The sequence below is a fragment of the Mustela erminea genome, chromosome 15, assembly GCF_009829155.1.
Source record: "Mustela erminea isolate mMusErm1 chromosome 15, mMusErm1.Pri, whole genome shotgun sequence".
NCBI lineage: Eukaryota > Metazoa > Chordata > Mammalia > Carnivora > Mustelidae > Mustela > Mustela erminea.
The window spans coordinates 76,146,572-76,166,857 of NC_045628.1; the positions used below are offsets into that span (position 1 = coordinate 76,146,572).

Sequence of the window (20,286 nt, forward strand, 5' to 3'; positions counted from 1 at the left end):
ACTTGCTGGCAGCCTCCACATCAGCTGTAGGGCTCATTTCACCCTTTATTTTCTCAAGGTCATCAGCTGTCCCAGGGGCATCCAGCGAGCATTGAATGGGAGTTTCAGTTCGACGAGGGAGTTACGTGCAGATGAAGTTAAAGTGTATCAGTCAGTGGTATTTGGCAACACATAGTGTCACGAGCAAAACCCCTGCGTCCCGCCAGGAGGTCGCAACGTGTAAAGAAGAGATAGAGAGATGGTTATGATGTAACTCACTTGATCTTTATTGGGACAAGGTCCGCACCACTATCGTGGCCGGGTCACGGTCCGCTGACGTTGTCAAGGAGACGTCGCCTCACAATCTAGACAGAGAGGTCACCGCAGAAGTTGAGACTGAGAACCAGCGAGTGGTCGGCAACGAAACTGCCGGGGCGTCGGTAGCACCGGCGATGATGTTCTCCCGACAGGGAACTCGCTGCACCTCAGTCCAACCCGATGCCTCTTTATATACTGTGCTAAGTCTCCTTCATAAACATATTACATCACTTGTTTTTCTTATGCTTACACACCAAAAACATACACACGTCGTAAACATGTTTTGGTTTACGATATTTCGCACAAGTTAAAATATTTACACTTGTTACTCCGCGCTAATCTTATCACTACACCCATGTGGTCTAGGCTTATTTGCTTTGTGGTTAGTTTGTATTTTGTTCCTTTTGCCTGTTTTTCATTTAGTAGGGGTTTGCACTTACTACATATTATTTATTTATTTATTCATTTATTTATTACACTTTATTTATTAAAGGTTCGGACTCACTACACATAGGGTTTCTTTCCCTCTGCGTGATCCTAGTCCTCTCCCAACTTAATCTCAAGGACTCTCTAGTCCTTCCACCTCTCTAGCTCTCTTCTTTCCCAAACCTGCATTAGTCACTGCATTTCCCGTAAGCTATCCTGTGACAACAGTCAACCAAGGGGGGATAAGCCCTTCCCTCTTCAATTATTGTTGGACGAACAGGCACTGAGGGTTTCAACCTCCGTGTTCAGTAAAGCCAAACAACAGGAGCAGCCGGGCGATGGACGCTCTCCCCCACGTCCTTTTGGACAGTCACTCCATTGTTGAGGAACTGTGAAATGGGGACAAGGAACAAGCTCTCTGGTCCCCAGGTGTGTTCCCTACAGTGCAAGGGTTGGAATACTTTGCACCTGTCCTCCCTTGGAGTTCTCACGAACTTATCCTCACGGTCAGTGGCACGTGAGTTTGTTCTGTTGGAAACCAAAAGATGGGGCTGTGTCCTGGGGGATGTGAGCTTGAGAGCCCTGGGTGGGAAACAATGCCTGTCTTGGGATGTGTGTGAAAAACCCAGGCAAGGAGACCCAGGACCTAAAGTATGTCTAAAGCTGGCAGTCGGACTGTGAGGGAAGCAAAAGATGAGGAAGGTCATGAAGGAGAAGTAGATCTATGGAGAGTATTGCCCACGGAGTGGGGGCAGGAACCACACACTGGAAGGGGAAAGAACCATGTGAAACAAAGGTTCTGGCTTGGGAGTTTGACGGTAGAAACCAGTGCTGATGGGGCCTGAAGTGTCCTTTCTGTCGGCTTTAGAAAGACTCCAGCTGAAGAGTGATGAGGAATAAGCCTTGTGGTCTGCACTTCACGCTGGAAAAGGAGAGACTGGCTGATGGGGGTGGACAGGGGAGTGGATCAGGCTGAGCCAGGGAACGAAGCAGAAAGGACTGAGCTTCCTTGGTGCTGGGGGACCAAGAGAAGGCTCTGGTGTGGACTTTGTGTAAAAGAAGGGGCAGCCTGAAGGGACACTGGATGAGGACTGGATGCAGGATACAGGCGGTGCAACAGACATTGAAAAATGATGACCAAGGGGCACCTGGGTGGCTCAGTGGGTTAAAGCCTCTGCCTTTGGCTCAGGTCATGATCCCAGAATCCTGGAATCGAGCCTCACATCAGGCTCTCCGCTCAGCGGGAAGCCTGCTTCTCTTCCTCTCTGTCTGCCTGTCTCTCTGCCTACTTGTGATCTCTGTCTGTTAAATTTAAAAGAAAGAAAGAAAGAAAGAAAGAAAGAAAGAAAGAAAGAAAGAAAGAAAGGAAGGAAGGAAGGAAGGAAGGAAGGAAGGAAGAAAAATGATGATGACCAAGTGTCATCATTTGGATTGGGCCTCTGGGCCACCAGTAAGGCCACCAGCTGGCTAATTTGAGCCACAGCTAGGCAACTGGTCCCTAACACTATAAAGTTCAGGCTCCAGGAGATGTTCTTGGGCCTGGCAATTCTCTCTCTCTCTCTCTCTCTCTCTCTCATTCTCAGCTCAAGTTCCTTCTGCATTGGCTTCACCCTCAGACCCTCTCTGCAAGGTGGCCACATTCCCCAGTGGGGCAGTCCCAGCCAAAAGAGGCCTCTTCTCCCCGCTGTTTCAGAAGAAGCTCTAGGAAGGGGATGTAATGGGCCAAGCTGACTCTCATACTGTCCCTGGGCCAGTCATGATGCAGTGGCCTATGTTCATCAACCTGAGTGATCATACTCAGCCCTGGAGCTGGGGGCAGGAGGGAGCAGGGATGAGACAGAACTGACCCCACCAGTTCTCAGCTAGAATGAGAATGGTAAAATGGCTCCCCACAGGACAACCAAGGAGCTGTGATCAGAAGGGAGGTTTGGGTGCTGGGCAGGAGAAGCACACTGACCCAGCGTATACCCACAACTAGACTTATTTGCAAGTAGCAAACATCCAGGAATTTCTGTCCAGAGAAATAACTTTACAGTCACTGGCTCGATCCCTATTGTATGGATGACTCATTATGAACGCACAACTTTCCAGGAGAAGCAAAAGGAAAAGGTGGACATCAGAAAAGGGAGTGGTAGAAGTACTCAAGAGACAGAATTCAAAGGCAACTTCTGCTAAATCTATTCTATTTCAAAGTCATAAAACCTCCCAGAATGATTTGCGTGTCTACACTAAAAGTCAGCTTCAGGGGGGCACAGTCCCCTTGTTATCCTACTGTCCTGTTGTTTAAAACCTTTTTTATTTTTTACCCCCTGGGGATACAGATCCTAATCCTTATCACCATCTACCAGGTCCAGCCTCATCTTGGGCCACACTCCACATTATTCTTAGCGTGTCAGCCATCCTGGCCCCTTTCAGTCCTTCAAATAAACCATGCTGCCTCAAACCACAGGACCTTTGCATATGTTATTCTTTTGCTTGAAATGCCCTACTCCCTACAGCTCTTCCCTCCCCCAGCTTTACCTGGTTTACACTTTATGTTTCTTCAAACTCAGCCAGTCTTAACCTCCTCAAAGTGACCTCTCTGGCTATAATTATGAATTCTCATAACACCAGGTCCCTCTTCCAGGTACCAGGCATCACAGTTATAATTTTGGTTTGTTTGTTTTGATTGAGGTAACAGTTGTTATTTAACATTTATTTTAGGATTCTTAAATTATATCTACTACTAGACTATAAGGCCCATGATGGCAGAAACTGTTTTTTTTTTCTTTTCACCATGAAGTTGCTAGCATAGTTCCTGGTATTTGGAAGGAATTTAGATATTTATTGAATGAATAAATGAATGAAAATATAATGGAAATGAGACATACTGATTATAAAAACAGTGGCTATGCCCATTAGGAGGCATTCAATTTCAGGGTAATTTCAAAATATTTAATAACTAGTACAGCAAAATCATCAACCACTCAGAACATATACTGGTATGGCTGTCCCTGTGTGTGCCAGTGGAGGGTCAACCCTGACTTAGATGATGTGGGAAAGTGCTTTGAACCATCCATGGATGAGAAAACAATGTACTTTAGTGGTTACAAATCTTGATCCATGAAACTCAGAGATGCAAAAACTACATCCCCCCCTTTTTTAATTTTTATTTATTTATTTTTAAAGATTTTGTGTATTTATTTGACAGAGAGGGATTACAAGTAGGCAGAGAGGCAGACACAGAGAGAGAGAGGAGGAAGCAGGCTCTCCGTTGAGCAGAGAGACTGATGTAGGGCTCTATCCTAGGACCCTGGGACCATGACCTGAGCCAAAGGCAGAGGCTTTAACCCTTGAGCCACCCAGGCACCCCCCACACTTTTTTTTTAACCGATTTTTTTCTTGAACCTCATGCCATTGGTGGTAAGAACCTAACCACTTCAGAACAAACTCAGTCAAGATATTCTTGATTGATTTTGAGTTTTCTCTCCCTGCCCATGCACCTGGGGGTAAGTCCAGGTTCTAAAATGTTAACATGCTACCCTTTCAAGGGATCAGAACAGTTCCCTGTCATCATCTGTCCATTCTGGCATCGGCCAAGATGCTCCCTCTCCCTACATTGGCATTGGCTGGAATGATCACGTTTCTTCTGGTCTGTTGTTGAATCCATATGGCTCATGCTTAATCCTTCTTTGCAGGTTTATTGACTGCCTCTCAATAGGGGAAGGAAAGACGGTAAACTTTTGGATGCTTTACAAGGGGATGTCTCAGCCATTCCCCGTGTAGGTTGGCCAGGCTGCCATTTTCATCTTCCTGCTGCTCTACTCCACCACCATGAGTGAGACTTGCCCCCAAATCAGTCTCCTCTTATATGGAAGCAAAGTTCTCCTCTACAATACCCTGCATCCCGCTAATGTCTTCTCCTCTGCCCTCCCTATTTGGTCTGGATGACAAGAGAGTGCAAAATCCCATTCTCATCTGATCATTCATTCTCCTAACTATGTTGTTTATGGTACAACTTCTATGCCCTAAGTCCCTTTAAAACCCTGTTTTTGGTCTCAAAACCTTTCTCTTTTATCTTATCTCCACTATGAGACTCAAAATCTATTTTTTTAAATATTTTATTTATTGGAGAAAGAGAAGGATGGAGAGAGAGAGCAAGAGAGCAGGGGTGGGGAGAGGCAGAGAGAGAGAGGGAGAAGCAAGCTCCCCCACTGACCAGGGAGCACAATTTGGGGCTCAGTTCCAGGACCCCAAGACCATGACCTGAGCTGAAAGCAGATGTTTAACCGACTGAGCCACCCAGGTACCCCTCAAGTCTATTTTGAAATCCAAAACCAAGGGTAGCTTTATTCTCTCTACATTTCTGCTCTAACCTCCCAAATACAAAGGCAGTGAAAACAGAACATCTTACTGCTTTCTGGTTGGACTGGGGATCACAAAAAACACCAGGAAGAGAAAAACACAGATAAACCCATTGAACAAGATGGTACTACCGCAGTGCGAAGATGTCGATAGCTGCTTGCCACATGAATATATAAAGAATGCTAACCAAAAAGGAAACATCTAGATTAATCTACAATGGTCAGCAGTGCTTTGAAGCAATGTTTACAGAAAAGTCTTATTTTATTGGTCTGTACTAAATGCAAGAGTTTCCACATGTTTTCTCCTTTAATCTCTCTTTTTTTTAATCTTTTTTTTTTTTAGGATTTTATTTATTTGACAGAGAGAGAGAAATCACAAGTAGGCAGAGAGGCAGGCAGAGAGAGAGAGGAGGAAGCAGGCTCCCTGCGGAGCAGAGAGCCCGACGTGGGGCTCGATCCCAGGACCCTGGGATCATGACCTGAGCTGAAGGCAGAGGCTCTAACCCACTGAGCCACCCAGGCTCCCCTTTTAATCTCTTTTTTAATCTGATATTTTTTAGATTGAGAAAACTGAACCCCAGAGAAGTTAAGCAACCTGTCCAGGCAGCATTGCTGGTAAGGGGCACAATGAGACCAAGGAGCAGACTTCCTGGCTTCCCATCCAGAACCCTTCCCATGACATTGCACAACTGGAGAGGGGCAGGAGAAAAGACAGGTTGGAGTTGAAAGTGATTACGTTGGAGCAATTCACTTAGGAAAGGCCCAGAGAAGCAGTGAGGATCAAGTCATCTTTCTGTATTTTGGCTGTTGGGTCATCCATATCTGTCTGGGTCTTTGGGACCACTGTCACGTAGCAATGCCATTTCTTTAGCAGAGCTCGGACTCTAATTGAGCCATGTCTGAATTCCAATTCACATCAAAATGAAGGTTCATGGATGGGAAAGTATGAAGTTACAGAAGATTTAGCTGGGTGGCCAGACTCCCAGAAGACCGTCCTGGGGCTGCCAACCTCCTTTATACTGTCCCAGCCAAGAGCAATCAACCAACCACGTTTGGTAGGCAAGTCCTCTGAGCTGCTGGGTCCAGAAAGAAATTCGAGATCTCATTCAGTCCTAAACTTAACTTCTTGGATTGTCTACTAAAATTAGCTCTTTCTGTGATCCTCCAGCTGGCCAGAAATCCACTCATCTCCTCACAGGCTCAGCCACGTCTCGGAGGGTAGAGAGAACAAGACAGAAGAGTCTTTCTCTGTCAAACTTGAATCTGAGCCGGGGGCAATTTGGAGATTCTTGGAGTTGCTCTAGCCCCATGCTGGTGTAGCCCCAAACCTTACTGCTGACCCTAGGATAGCCCTATTTACCTTAAATTCCTGCTAAAAGACCAAAGTGTGTCTTCTGTCAGGGCAAACCACAGAGAAAAGCAGATGTGCTGAGATATTTAATCTAAATCTGCCAGCCCCAGGCAGAACTGACCCCAAATAGGGTCCACACAGGACAGACAGGCCAGCTGGAAGCATGATTTAAGATAGCGGGTTAGCGGCATCTTAGCTGGGATGGGGTGTCTTGCACGAGGAAGGGAAGAACGTGTTTGCCTGGAGGCTAAGTGATTCCATCAAGAAAGCTTTCAGTTGGAGTGGAGGAAAGAGAAGAATGCTCAGAAAAACTGGTGGAACCAGTTACTGTGGAATATGGCAGGAGTGATTTGAGCGGGGTGAAGAATGAACGTGCAGGAGGTGCCTGGTGATTCCCAGGGGAAGGGAGCCAGAACCTCACCTTGGAGCCTCAGCTGAGGCTCTGCCAATGCCCTGAGCAAGCAAGAGAAACAAAATGGATTCCAGACCACAGCACTGGATGGCCCCTGCAATCTCATGGGTATCACTGGCAATGGCAAGAGAGTGGCATTCTGGCAGGACTGGTGTCCGATTCAATGAACCATGGAGGGGCCAACCATAGCAGGACAAATGCTCCCATCACAGGCACTTCAAAATGCACCTGGCCATCCTCTTCCCCCATCTCCTTACAATCCCTATCTTGAGAATAGCACCAACATGGACTTAGTCACTAAGCCAGAAATCAGCCTTCCCTTTCCCCCCATCCCCAAAGCTGATCCATCATTATGATCTATTGAGATCCCTTTAATCTCCCTCTTCTCTACAATCCCCACAGCCAATGTTCTTATTGAAAGATCTCGCCATCTCTTGCCTGACCATTGTCCCAGCCTCCCAGCGGGCCCTCCAGCCCCAGTTCTCCACACTATTGCTAGAGAAATCTTGCCAAAATATAAAATCATGTCACTCCCCACTTAAAATCTTTCAGAAACTTTTCGTTGCCTTGAGGGGGAAATACAAAAAGGCCTGCTTATCCCCCCAGCCTCACTCCCTACCCCTCTGCTACAGACGCTTTGTGCTCCAGTCATTCTGAAGGACATGCCATGTCCTCCTCTGCCTCTGCATTTCCCTTCACCGCTGCCTGGAGCGTCCTACCACCCCTGCCCTACCCCTCAAAGTCCTGGGCCTCCAGAACTCAGTTCATGTACCCTATCTCACAATCTGTGCTGGGAACACCTGCTCTGGGCTCCCTAGCCTCCTGGCCTACCTCCCTGGGCACCTGTACACTGTACACAAGACCCTTGGCCTTGAAAACTCTGGGGAATGTGAGAATATTGGCATGGATACCCAACTTTTCCCATGTCATGTGTTTTCAGTGTAGATCTCCCCAGTATAAGCTAAATTCTACTGGACTATTTTTCATAGGGAGAAATATCTTTTCTCATTCCCAGCTTTTTTGCTGTGACAACAAGCCCAATTATGGCAGGTCCTGGGCTCTTGGCCTCAGGAGCTGAGTGGCCAGTAGGACTTCCAGGAAAGCAGTGAATTAGCCAGACTTTCCCCACACCCTAGCAAACTACCCCCACCCTGGGAGAAGAACCAGGAAACTCACTGCTTGGCCTACTGGGTTTCTTCTTCCAAATCACCAACCATCTGATAAGCCACATAATGTATTCCTAGTAGTGAGCAGGAGACAGAGAGAAGGTGACCTGACTCCTCCTTCATTTCCTTCCTAGGAAACATAAGAAGTGGGAGATAAGTGTGTGCCCACATCACCTAGGCCTAACTTTAACCCCCTTCATCTCTGGATCCCTGGGGTTCATCACAGCACCTAGCACATAGTAGTTGCTTAAGAAACATTTGCTGAATAATGTAATACAGGAACATCCTATTACATGTGCAGTAGTTGGGAATGCAGGATTCTGAAATCAGATTGCCCGGATTCAAATTCAGACTCCGTCACTTACTGTGTGACCTAGAGCAAATTGCTTAACCTCTCTGGGATCTCTTTCTTCATCTGAAAAATAAATATAGTAAGAGTACCCACTTTTTACAGTTTTGGGAATTAAATGACTTAATACATGTAAAGTAATTAGACAAGTGCTTGGCATGTAATAATGCTCAATGAGCATCCGATTCTTGGAAGGAGCATTGCAGATAGGACCAAGTCATTTCCAAAACCAGGCAGTCCAAGAATTTTTCTTAGTAAAAAGGAAAAAAGGAACATGATGATAACTGTATATATACATAAGTATGTGTATATGTACATATGTCAGATGTTCAGTACTCTGAGATTACGTTCTTTCTGCTCTCCTGATAGAAAATGTCCTCTACTTCATGAACTGATCATGATAGTAAATGGTTAGTGTTGTACTTATTATCTTGACCAATCAAAGTATATATTGCTCCTCCAAGTGCTTTTTTAACTATTGCTGGTCTGTGAATAAGAAGCCTTGGAAAGTGTCGGTTATTGGTGTGGAGACCTCCAGGGAGTCCCTCACTCATGAGGTTATATCATCGAGGACAGTGGTTCCCAAGCTTGGCTGCATTTTAGTATCACCTGCGGAGCTTACCAAACAAACAAACAACAACAACAACAACAAAACACAAAAAAACCCCTGATGCCTGGGTCTGACCCCCTGAGGTTCCAGTGTAATAGGTCTGGATATAGGACATGAAATTTGGCCAAGGGGAGATAGGTAAGTGATCTGGAACAAGGAACCAGATAGTGGTCATTTATTTTACTTTTTTAGTTCAATTTCAATACAAGCTCCTCTCTCTTCATTATTCCCAGAGCAGAAAATGAACCAAATAAAAACAAACAGGAGTAGAGAAGGGCCAGGAATGGGAAAAATAGACAAAACACTTATTTTATAATTAACTAGCATTTTGAAACACTATCTCATCAAACTAACCTTTCTCTTTATAACATTTAAGTTCAGGAATCCCTTGATTCCTAATTATATTTGATAAAGTCTCATTCTCTTATTTGATTTCAAAATGACTTTTCCTAAAAATAGTAACATGACATAAGGAAAAGAATTTCTCAAAATCTTCTAAAGAGCCTTTGGTATTCCTCTTCATGCCATTATTGTGACATCATCTCAAATATTTAGTCACCCAGAAATGTTCTTCCTCTCAGCTTTTAAAATTCCTTATATATTAAGATACATTTCTAATTAAATTTCAAATAAGAACCAGATGTTTTGAACACTTTACTTCGAGACCTCTTCCTGAATCTTGTTTAAAAACTATTAGGTGGGGGTGGCATTTTGGCTTACTCTTCCCCTGCTCTCTCTGTATATTTCCCAAAGATTTAACATTCTCAGAGCTTTTGCCTGGGAATGCAGGAGTTTGCCTCTAACAGAAAATTGTTTATAGCATTTGACTTTTCACAAGGCTCGACTGTGTGTTAAGCAAAGTGAAGGGTTAATTTTGCAGGTCATGGTATTACCAGAGTTTTCTGTAACATTCTTAGAATTAAAAAGTTGCTCATTTAGCTGGTTACTCCCTTCCCTTTATCAATCCACAGTCTTCACCTTTCTTGTAAATGGAACAAGCACGCTTTGTTTTAACACCTCACTTTAACTCATGCTGTATCTTGCCTCAAGCATGCTTACAGCTCCTGTAATAAGGAAGTGCAAAATAATACGGGAACAATTAGCCATAACTTAGAATACAAATTTCTTTTCCTCCTGAGATCTTGCCAAATCGCTATTGGTTGGAGATCACATGTGAACCTAGATTAAGTTCCCACATCTTGAACTGTATGGAACACAAAACCCTCACTCCTCCTGGGTGGCGATGGCTGGGGTGTGGGTGTGAAAAATAGAAATAGAGACTTCCATGTTTTCAAAGGTCAAGACCACGGCTATGCTTCTTACTCCAAACCAAGGTTCCTGAAGAAGAAGAGCGATCAAAGGGACGGGAACGCTGCAAAGCTGACTCCAGTGGCCAATTACTCAATCCAAAGGTGGCTTCACTGGGAGTTGGGTCTGGAAAACACACCTTTAGTTTGGTCTTTTTCATTCACTTCTGGGAGCCCCCCATGTAGAAAGAGAAGGTAAGGTAAGACTCAAGACCATTTGGTCCTCTGGCTGATATACAGAGTGGAGTTAACTATTTAAGTCCTGGACTATTTGACTCCTAGAATATGCCAGTACAAAGTCAAGTCTGGCCTCCAGCTTCTACACCAACTTCATCTTCTGCCTTGCTCGCTCTTCCCTCCACCTCCTGCTATGCTTGGGATAATGCCCTTCCAGGCCTCCCTCCACAGGCTTTCCTCCTCTTCTGGACCTAGTGAATTCACAGTCAACACTTGAGATGCAGGTCCAGTGTCATGTCTCCAGCACAGCCCTCCCAGGGACTCCTCCCAGGGGTCCCCCACTCAGCCAGTCGTGGCCACCGTTATGTACCCATAACTATTTTAGCATGTCTCTCTTTGCATTTCCTCTTGTTGTAATATAAAGCTTGGGTCACAGCTGTGACCCTCACTAGGCTGTGGACCCTTCAAGGATGAGGACAGTGCCGTTGTGTCCCCGGGCCCCACAGTGACAGCTCCTAGGAGAGAGAACATATTTGCTCCGGGAGGGAGGGGGAGGGTGGCAAATACGGGGAGTCCTAGCGATTCTGCCTGTCGCTGAGTGACCGCAAACACAGTGCTCTCACTCTCATTTGCTGTGACCCTTGGAAGATGTGAGTGCTTTTCTTCAGTGTGAGTTTACGTCATGGACCGCAAGCATACAGCAACCGTGCCTTCTCGTGTCAAGTGAAGTCATGGTGATCCCTTCCAAGGCTGGAGGCAAGACTGGCTGCTAGGCTAAGAGAATAGACTGCTATCATTTATGGGCAACTTAAAAGACTTTCTAGCATAGTTCTGCCCATAAATGAGTCTGACCTTGCATGTTACCTCAGGAATCCAAATCCATTATAGTCATTGAAAGCCTTTTTTGCCTTTTTAGATTTTTTTTTTAAATATTTTACTTATTTATTTGACAGACAGAGATCACAAGTAGGCAGAGAGGCAGGCAGAGAGAGAGAGAGGAGGAAGCAGGCTCCCCGCCAAGCAGAGAGCCTGATGCGGGGCTTGATCCCAGAACCCTGGGATCATGATCTGAGCCGAAGGCAGAGGCTTTAACCCACTGAGCCACCCAGGCACCCCACCTTTTTAGATTTGATGAGCTGCTAGTAGGTGGAAGTAAAGGGACAGACCAGAGAACTTTTTAGCACCCTCTTTCTCTAGGAGGAAAACACCAGGAAAAAAATAAATACTCTAAATACACAAACATGGTTTAGTTAAAACAAAAAACACTGCATAGTGTGGCATTTTCCCAGAGGAAGGAGGGTGTGGCCCTGATTAAAGTGATCAGAAAACATCCTTGCTGCCTCCCAATAGGAGTCTTCCCAAAAAACCCCACATTTTTAAAAAACATTTTATTTATTTATTTGTCAGAGAGCGAGCAAGAGCACACATAAGGGGGTGCAGCAGCCAGAAGGAGAAGCAGGTTACCCTCTGAGCAGGGAGCCTGATGCAGGACTCAGTCCCAGGACCCTGGGATCATGACCTTAGCTGAAGGCATACACTTAACTGACTTAGCCACCCAGGCATTCATTAATTTTTTTATTTTTAAAAATGCTGCCTGAGGCTGACCATTACATATAGCAGAGGACACAAGCCCCACATAGCAGCCCATGATCACACCAGTCCTCCCGTCCTCACACTGGCAGACAGAGGCCTCTGCTCTAGAGTCTTCGTGGAGAAATGGGCAGATTTGGGAGCCTCAGCTGGAGCTGGAGCTGGAGCTGGTGCCAGAGCCACAGGCTGGACCATGGTTTGAGCCTTGCGCTTGGACTTTGCTGGAGAGCCTGAGACCATGGTGATGCACACAAGAGCACATTTCCGGAGTTTGGGGTGGGCAGTGTAGGTAAGGAGACTGAGTTTATGAATGACACTGTGGGATCTTAGGCCTGATCTCCTTGGGCTGTAGAACAGCCTGGATAGCCTTGATAGTGCATATTCCTCAGGACCTTGGGGTCCACCCCTAAGAGATTCATATCTTTGTGACTGGGGTTTCTCGATGCTTTCTGTGCCATTTTCGGGACTGGTTGTGCGTGGTGTGGTTCTCGAACTTGGCCATGTGTGCACTAAAATCCAAGGCTCCCAAAGTGCCTGGGACCTGAAGAGAAAGAGGGAGGCCACCAGGAGATCTTCAGTCTTGGAGCAAGTTTTGTTCTATGAACTTGTGAGTTAGTGGCTGCACTGAGAGGACTTCAGGTATGCCCCCAGAATCGATCATTTCCAACTTCCTAAAGATGCTAAATTAAGAAGAGTAGGGATTGTGTCAGAACATTTCCCCCCAAATAAGGCTTTGCCAAACTATCTTTTGCCCCAAACAAACTTGTTTCCTTTGACTGTTTCCTTTTCTTCATGTGTAGTCTTTCCATTCTTCGGTCCAACCAATGTTTACTAAACACATAATGTGTACTGTGCTTGGCTCTGCGTATGCGATTGTAAATGAGTCCACCATAATTCTGGGATGGGGGAAGAACCTTAAACCAATGATTACAAGGAAGAATGCTGAAGGTGTTGTGAGGAAGACAGGGTCTTCTACAGGGTCTTCTACAGGGTCTCCTACAGGGTCATATGGAGCCCACCTTCTCTGTTGGTGGGGATGCAAGCTGGTGCAGCCACTCTGGAAAACAGCATGGAGGTTCCTCAAAAAGTTGAAAATAGAGCTACCCTACAACCCAACAATCACACTACTGAGTATTTACCCTAAAGATACAAATGTAGTGATCTGAAGGGGCACATGCACCCGAATGTTTAGAGCAGTAGTGTCCGCAATAGCCAAATTACAGAAAGAATCTTGATGTCCATCAACAGATGAATGGATAAAGAAGATGTGATATATATATATATATATATATATATATATATATATATACACACACACAATGGAATACTATGCAGCCTTCAAAAGAAATGAAGTCTTGCCATTTGCAATGACATGGATAAAACTGGAAGGTATTATCCTTAGTGAAATAAGTCAATCAGAGAAAGACAACTATCATATGATCTCCTTGATATGAGGAAGATGGAGATGCAACATGGGGGGTTTGGGGGGTGGGAAAAGAATAAATGAAACAAGATGGGATTGGGAGGGAGACAAACCATAAGGGACTCTTAATCTCATAAAACAAACTGAGGGTCACCAGGGGGAAGAAGTTAGGGAGAGGGTGGTATGGTTATAGACATTGGGGAGGGTATGTGTTATGGTGAGTGCTGTAAATTGTGTAAGCCTGACGATTCACAGAACTGTACCCTTGGGGCAAATAATACATTATATGTTAATAAAAATAATTTTTTTTTAAAAAAGCCTGTTTCTTTCATCCTGTAGGCATAGCGGATTTTACCTTATAGAATTTAATGGTTTTTAGTACTTTTTTTTAAAGCTCAGTGAGTGTAAAGTATCTAATAAGTACCACCCGATTGTACTATTATTTAAAAGCCAGGTTTTTTAAAGCTTTTTATCTATTGACAACTTGAAAAGAAAATAGTGTAAACCTTTGTAATGTGTAGTTCTGTCAGCTGCCAATAAATTAATGCACTAATTTATTGCAATTTAATGCAATAATTTAATGCACTAAATGCTTCTCAGAAAATAGGCCTACTGACTTCCTTCTCTCTTCTGATTGATTAAGTAATTAACAGCCTGCTAGGGGAAAATACCTGACAGGACCCTTGATTCTCCGTGCCTCTGCTGAAGGAGTCATAATGTTCTGCCGCAAACAAGTGTATGGAGACATTCGTCTTGAGTGACCAGAATGACCCTCCAGCCAGGTCACCTCCCAGATGCTGCGATGACCAGCCAGGCTGTTGGGAATCAGGTTCCAAAGGAAGGACACCAACCCCACACCTCCAGGCCAGGTGTGGTGCCCATTGTTTCGGAGGATTGCATTATTTAACCTCACGGAGTCCATTCAGTATGGTGGGGCGTGGCCACACGGTTCACTCTTTAGCTGTCAAATCCTGTCAGTTATCAAGGCTTTCTCCCAACTTCCAAATTCCCTGACTGCTGCAAACTTGAATGGGGGAAGTGGGGAATGTAGTGTCCGTTGTTCTCCTCTTCACACCAAGGAAGATAGATTTTCCAGTGGACTTTTAGTGAGTGTGTGCCTTTAGACCGGGAACCTCACCCAGGCTTCCTGTTTTTCTCTCCTCCTTTAGGTGGGAGAGCACAGCTAGAGGGGGCTGACATTGGGTACTTGTCTTCTCGTGGTCAGTTAGGCTTTAATAAAACCACAGCAGATGAGGGGCTGGTTAACTAATTTCCCCCAAGGGCAGACCTTGTTAAGAAGAACCCAGTGCTCTGGGGTGTTTCAAAATGGTTTCTTTTCCCCTCCTCCTGTCAGAAGCATGAAGGGATTTTTTTTTTTTTTTTTTTTTTTTAAGCTGAGAGTCACTGAAAACCCAATAGAGCACCAGGAGCTAAAATTACCCAAAGTGAAGTGGCCGCCTGATGACTGGGTGTCCTTGGAGTTTTTAATCTCTCAGATATGTCCACACTGAGCCTCCAGCAACTCATCCATTCAGGTTTTCCTATCCCGCCCTGGTTCCCCAGCTTCCTGCTTTGGTAAGTTGTGACTATCTGCCTGTGTGTCTTTCCAGTTTGGTAGGGGAGGGGGGTGCGGTTTGTCCTGTGTCTTCACTTCTCTTACAGATTTAACAAGAGTTGTTGTTGACTTTTCAGTTTGTTCCGTTTTGTTTTTACTCGTTAGCTCAGAGTATCAGCTTCGAAGTTTATGGGCTCGACCCAAAACCAAGTCCCCAGTGTATTTTTCTTCTACCTATCCACAGAGCACTCTGAATAGGTATGAGAATTTGCATAACTGAAGCTCTGGTCATTGATTTCAGATAGTCTGTGATCTTCATAGTTCAGGAGAACTTTCTAGAAACAGTTAATTATGTATTTGGAAAGGAGCTAAGTTCTCCACGGTGTTGGCAGAGTTGAGATCTCAGATCATGGGGTGGGAAGGCTTGCTTCTGGTGGAGACTTACTCTCATGCTCATAGTTTAATTCCAACTTGGTGTGATTAGGGTGCTTTATGTCCAGTCCCCCAGGGTGAGGACAGGTGCAAGGATTTTCCCTCCCACCCCTCTGGTCCATCATAACCCAAATTCAAGGCCTCTGGGACTAGTTTCATCCTCAGGACAAAAGCAGCTCAGGACTCACTTAACTCTCTGGCCTCCTACCATCCACCCACCCCCCACCCCGGTGATCTCAACCTAGTAAATTCCTTATTATTGTATCTGAGCCTTTAAGGTGTATGTGTGTGTTTTTAATGTAATTTACATAGCATTTTTAGTGATTTTCAGTGGGAGGGCTGTTCCAAATAACCTACCCCTACCCAAACCTGATCGTGGAAAGGAAAAGATACTCTATTTTCTTAATAGAATTTGTAAATCTGAAATTTCCCTCCTTACTCTGCTTATTATCTGACAAGTCCAATGAGATTATACACTCCATTACCTTCTGTCTTGATCATTTGTGTATCCACAAGTCTTGACTAGTGCCTGGCACATGGTAGGTATCTAATAAGTGGTCATGACAGTAATAATAATAATAATAATAATAGTGAAATCGTAACAGTAAAACATTTTTTTTAATGTAATCTCTACCCTCAACATAGGGCTGGACTCACAACCCCAGGATGTAAAGTCATGTGCTCCACGGACTAAGCCAGCTGGGCACCCCTAACAGTAGAGGATTTTAAACATGGGACACATCTAGTGTCTTAGCCGACAGCTCTACTCCAGTCCCCTCTTCTCCAAGCCATCCTACCTGTGGTGGGAGATATAACTTTGGAGAGCACATGCTCTCAATTTCAGTAGCGCCCCACTGCCTTTCCCATAAAGACCATATTTCTTAGCTTGGTAACCACACAAGTCTGGCCATAAAGTGATTTTATATTCTTTTTGCATCACATGTTCTCCCCAAAAACCAGTCTATTTGGCATTTTCCAAACATGCAATGCAACTTTGCGCTCACTAATTCCCCTGCCTTGGCTGTTCTTCCCATTACTTTGTCGTTCTGTTCCAAACCTCCTATTCCTTTGACACACCACTCAAACTCCACTTCTACAATTCCTTCTCTCATCTCCTGGCAAGAATTGATTCTCCTTTCTTTAAACTCCCAGAGTGTTTTGGGCTTCCTTATATATCTCTTATCACATGTGCTTTGCATTATAAGTATTTCTTTACATGGATTAATGCTTCCCCCAAACACTTGACAGTGCTTTGCACATTGCAGACACTCAACAAATACGAATAGAAAAATGGATAATCAAAACAGGCTTAGCTTGTGAACCTCCAATAATACCAAACAAGGGGCAGCTGGGTGACTCTGTAGGTTAAGGCTCAGGTCATGATCCCAAGGTTCCTGGGATTGAGCCCCACATCGGGCTCTCTGCCCAGCAGGGAGTCTGCTTCCCCTTCTCTCTCTCTGCCTGCCTCTCCGCCTACTTGTGATCTCTGTCTGTCAAATAAATAAAATCTTAAAAACAAACAAACAAACAAGAGGATGTTTGTCTATTAGAGCCAGAAATACCTGATCTTTCAGGCTCCTGGAGATTTCTGAATATAGTAGGGTCAAGCTATGGCCATGCCAATGGACGCTTACTTATTTTTATTTAAAATTATCATTTAAGGGGTGCCAGGGTAGCTCAGTCAGTTAAGCTTCTGCCTTCAGAATAGGCCATGATCTCAGGGTCCTGGGATTGACCCCTGCATCAGGCTCCCTGCGGAGCACGGACCCTGCTTCCCCCTCTGCCTGCTATTTCCCCTGCATGTTCTCTCTCTTCCTCTCTCTCTCAATCTCTGTCAAATAATAATAAATAAATCTTTAAAAAATAAAAATAAATAATAAAATTATTTAAAATAATAATTTTAAATTGTGACATTATCACAATTGCGTGACATTGTCAAACAATGTCAATTGTTTGACACCTTTTACAAAATGGTTGGAGCCCATTGTTTTTTTCATTTCTTTTTCTCTTTAAAATTTTAAAGCACATGGAGAATTTCATCAGAGGACTCCCTTAGAGAATCTAGAACTAAAAGTTAATTCTAGCAACACCCACACCAAGTTGAGTCTGACTCACATTTTCTATCAGCAGTTCCTGTAACCTTGTTGAATTTCTCATTTGTACTATTACTTCACTGAATGCCACAACCCCGAAAAAGAGAAACCCAAGATAGCATTTCTCTTGTTTCCAGAGGCCACGTTCTACAGGTGGAAAATTCCCAAGTTATAAAATTGAGCATTTGGGGTGCCTAGGTGGCTCAGTGGGTTAGGGCCTCTGCCTTTGGCTCAGGTCATGACCCCAGGGTACTGGGATCAAGCCCTGCATCGGGCTCTCTGCTCAGCAGGAAGCCTGCTTCCTTCCCTCTCTCTCTCTCTGCCTGTCTCTCTGCCTGCTTGTGATCTCTGCCTGCCAAATAAATAAATAAAATCTTTAGAAAAAAAAAATTGAGCATTTGAAATCCTGTGCCTTCAGCATAATAGGGTGGGGTTTTTTATGTAAAATAGGAATTGGTAGCTGTTATCAGTTAATTACTGCAACAGATTTCATTATCGCATGCTGTTGACTACTAAGAATCTTCAAAGTTCTGCAGAAAAGTACTTGAGGTCGACGTATTCCCTCTGATTCTCTTTCAAAGGACTGACAGGGAGGAGTACTATTACTGGATGTATGACCACTAACACTATTCTTACATGAATCAAGGCAATTTACGTGGGTCTGTATTAATGTTTTTGCACCTCCCTGTTGATCAGGAGAAAAGTTCGAGTAATCAAAGAAAAGGCTCTAAGAAGTAGTATGTTTGAATTAACCTGAAACTAAGGGAAAACAAATCCTATTGAAGAAACACATTTGCAGATCATACATGGATAGCTTAGGAGGAGAAAAATAAAAGAGGACATACAAAGGATAGATGTAATTAAATTTCAGAGAGAAAAACTCTCTAAGGAGGGAATGTCAGGGGCCAGGAAGTCTACATTGGATGCCAGAAATCTGGACAAGAACCCAAGAGGTCCTAACTGAAGGAAGGGGTCAGGGGTAGGGGATGCCAAATGATGCTTGGTAGACTTTCAGCCTGCTTAGAGGTTACATCAGGTAATGTCTCGTAGGATCTCAAATCTGACATCTTGTTGATAATGTTGGAGGCATATTGGTGTGGAATGTGTTGTATCCCAACAAGCTTATATGCTTCAAATCCATCCTTGCCAGAAATCCAAATTTCTCTGTTCACCCCAAGTTATACCCCGATAATACTGTCTGGATCCCCAGTTGGACCCCATCCCCAGCCTAACCCCTCCTCCAACCCACTACCACTCCTCCAACTGGAGCCTTCACTTTGCAATCGCAAAACCCTCCAACACATCTCCATTTCTTCACAAGCACCCAGCTAACGCTGAGAAGTCTTCACTGCAGCCCAAGCAAGTGTGCTGCTTCTCTCTCACACACATCTTAGAGCTCAGGACCAGAAGCAAAAGCCATCTTTCCTGGGCTGCCATTACCCTTTGCAGGCCATGTCTCTCTTCCTCTCTGTTGCACAAACCCCCACTTTTTGAGACTCCTACCCTTCACATGCCACCTTCATGCACAGAACACACCAGAACATACCCTCCGCATGTCACATACACACACTCCCCTTGTATGCTCAAGGCTTTGGCTCCTGGCTGCCTTTCCACCCCAGCTCCTGCAGGATTTTCAGCTTTTTCTATGTATGTAGTGGTGACACAACCACCATGCTCACCTCTTAGACCCTTGACCATACAACAGTCTTGAAAGCAGCCACCCCCACCCAGGTGGACATGTGGATTAGGTCATCATATATATAGTCCCCCAATCTCTAATCCCACACCTCTCTCACCCACCACACCTTCCCAACCTTCCGCCACTCCTATTCAAATACTTCCACCACACAGTCCTTCAACTACGTGCGGCTGTCATCCACTAAAAGCCATGCTCTGACAGCCTTGTCTCCCAAGACAAGAGAGAATGGGGGCTTTGGAGGGGAGCCTCCCTGCTCTTCCCATCCCCAAACTGGCAGACCTTTTAGCACGTACACCTGGTTCCTTCCCATCTTACCTGTCTTGTGTATGCTGTCCTAACACAGTGCTCTCTCTTGTTCCCCAGGATCGTTCCAATAGCTTGGTGATCTGTTTTAGTGTCTACATTCTGAGAAGGAGCGTCTCTCTGATGCACTGGTAGGCTGCAGTTGGGTCATGCTGACTCTGAAGAGTCGATTGTTAGATTTTCAGGAATCTTGCCAGCTCTTGGGCATTATGTTGGTGACTCAGAATGGGCTGTGCTGAGAGTGTTTATACCGCTGCAAAGGAAGCCTCTGGTTTTCCAAAGGGCGGTTTGTTAAACATCTAGGGCACATTCCTGTCTTACTGTCATCCTCCTGCTGCTACCGACTGGTTCTCTGAGGTTCCTCCCACCTTTATCCCTAATGATGCAGATCTTCGCAGGAGCTGTCCCAGGGTTGAGTTCCAGTTACCTGTTCCCTCCCCAAGCCCACTCCGGTCTAGCTTCTGTCCCCGTCAAAGCCACTGAGCACCTCCTCATTCACTGCTGCCCTGCCTAATAAAGCCTCCACAAAACAGCTAGAGGAAACTGTTAAAAAAGAAAATCCCGGAAATTAAAATGGCTTTTAAAAACTCTGAAGGGCACCTGGGTGGTTCAGTCAGCTAAGTGTCTGCCTTTGGTTCAGGTCATGATCCCAGGGTCCTGGAATTGAGTCCCGCATCTCATTTGAAGAAACAATTACACTGCAGTTACAATTATATTAATTAAGGCTTTGAAATAATAGCTGCCATTTTGTTT

At 44.8% G+C, this 20,286-nt stretch overlaps 1 pseudogene; it reads right to left on the reverse strand.

The window, feature by feature from the left end:
* Positions 1 to 12,088: 12,088 nt before the first annotated feature.
* On the reverse strand, positions 12,089 to 12,617 carry LOC116574102 (annotated as a pseudogene).
* Between the last annotated feature and the right edge of the window lie 7,669 nt (positions 12,618 to 20,286).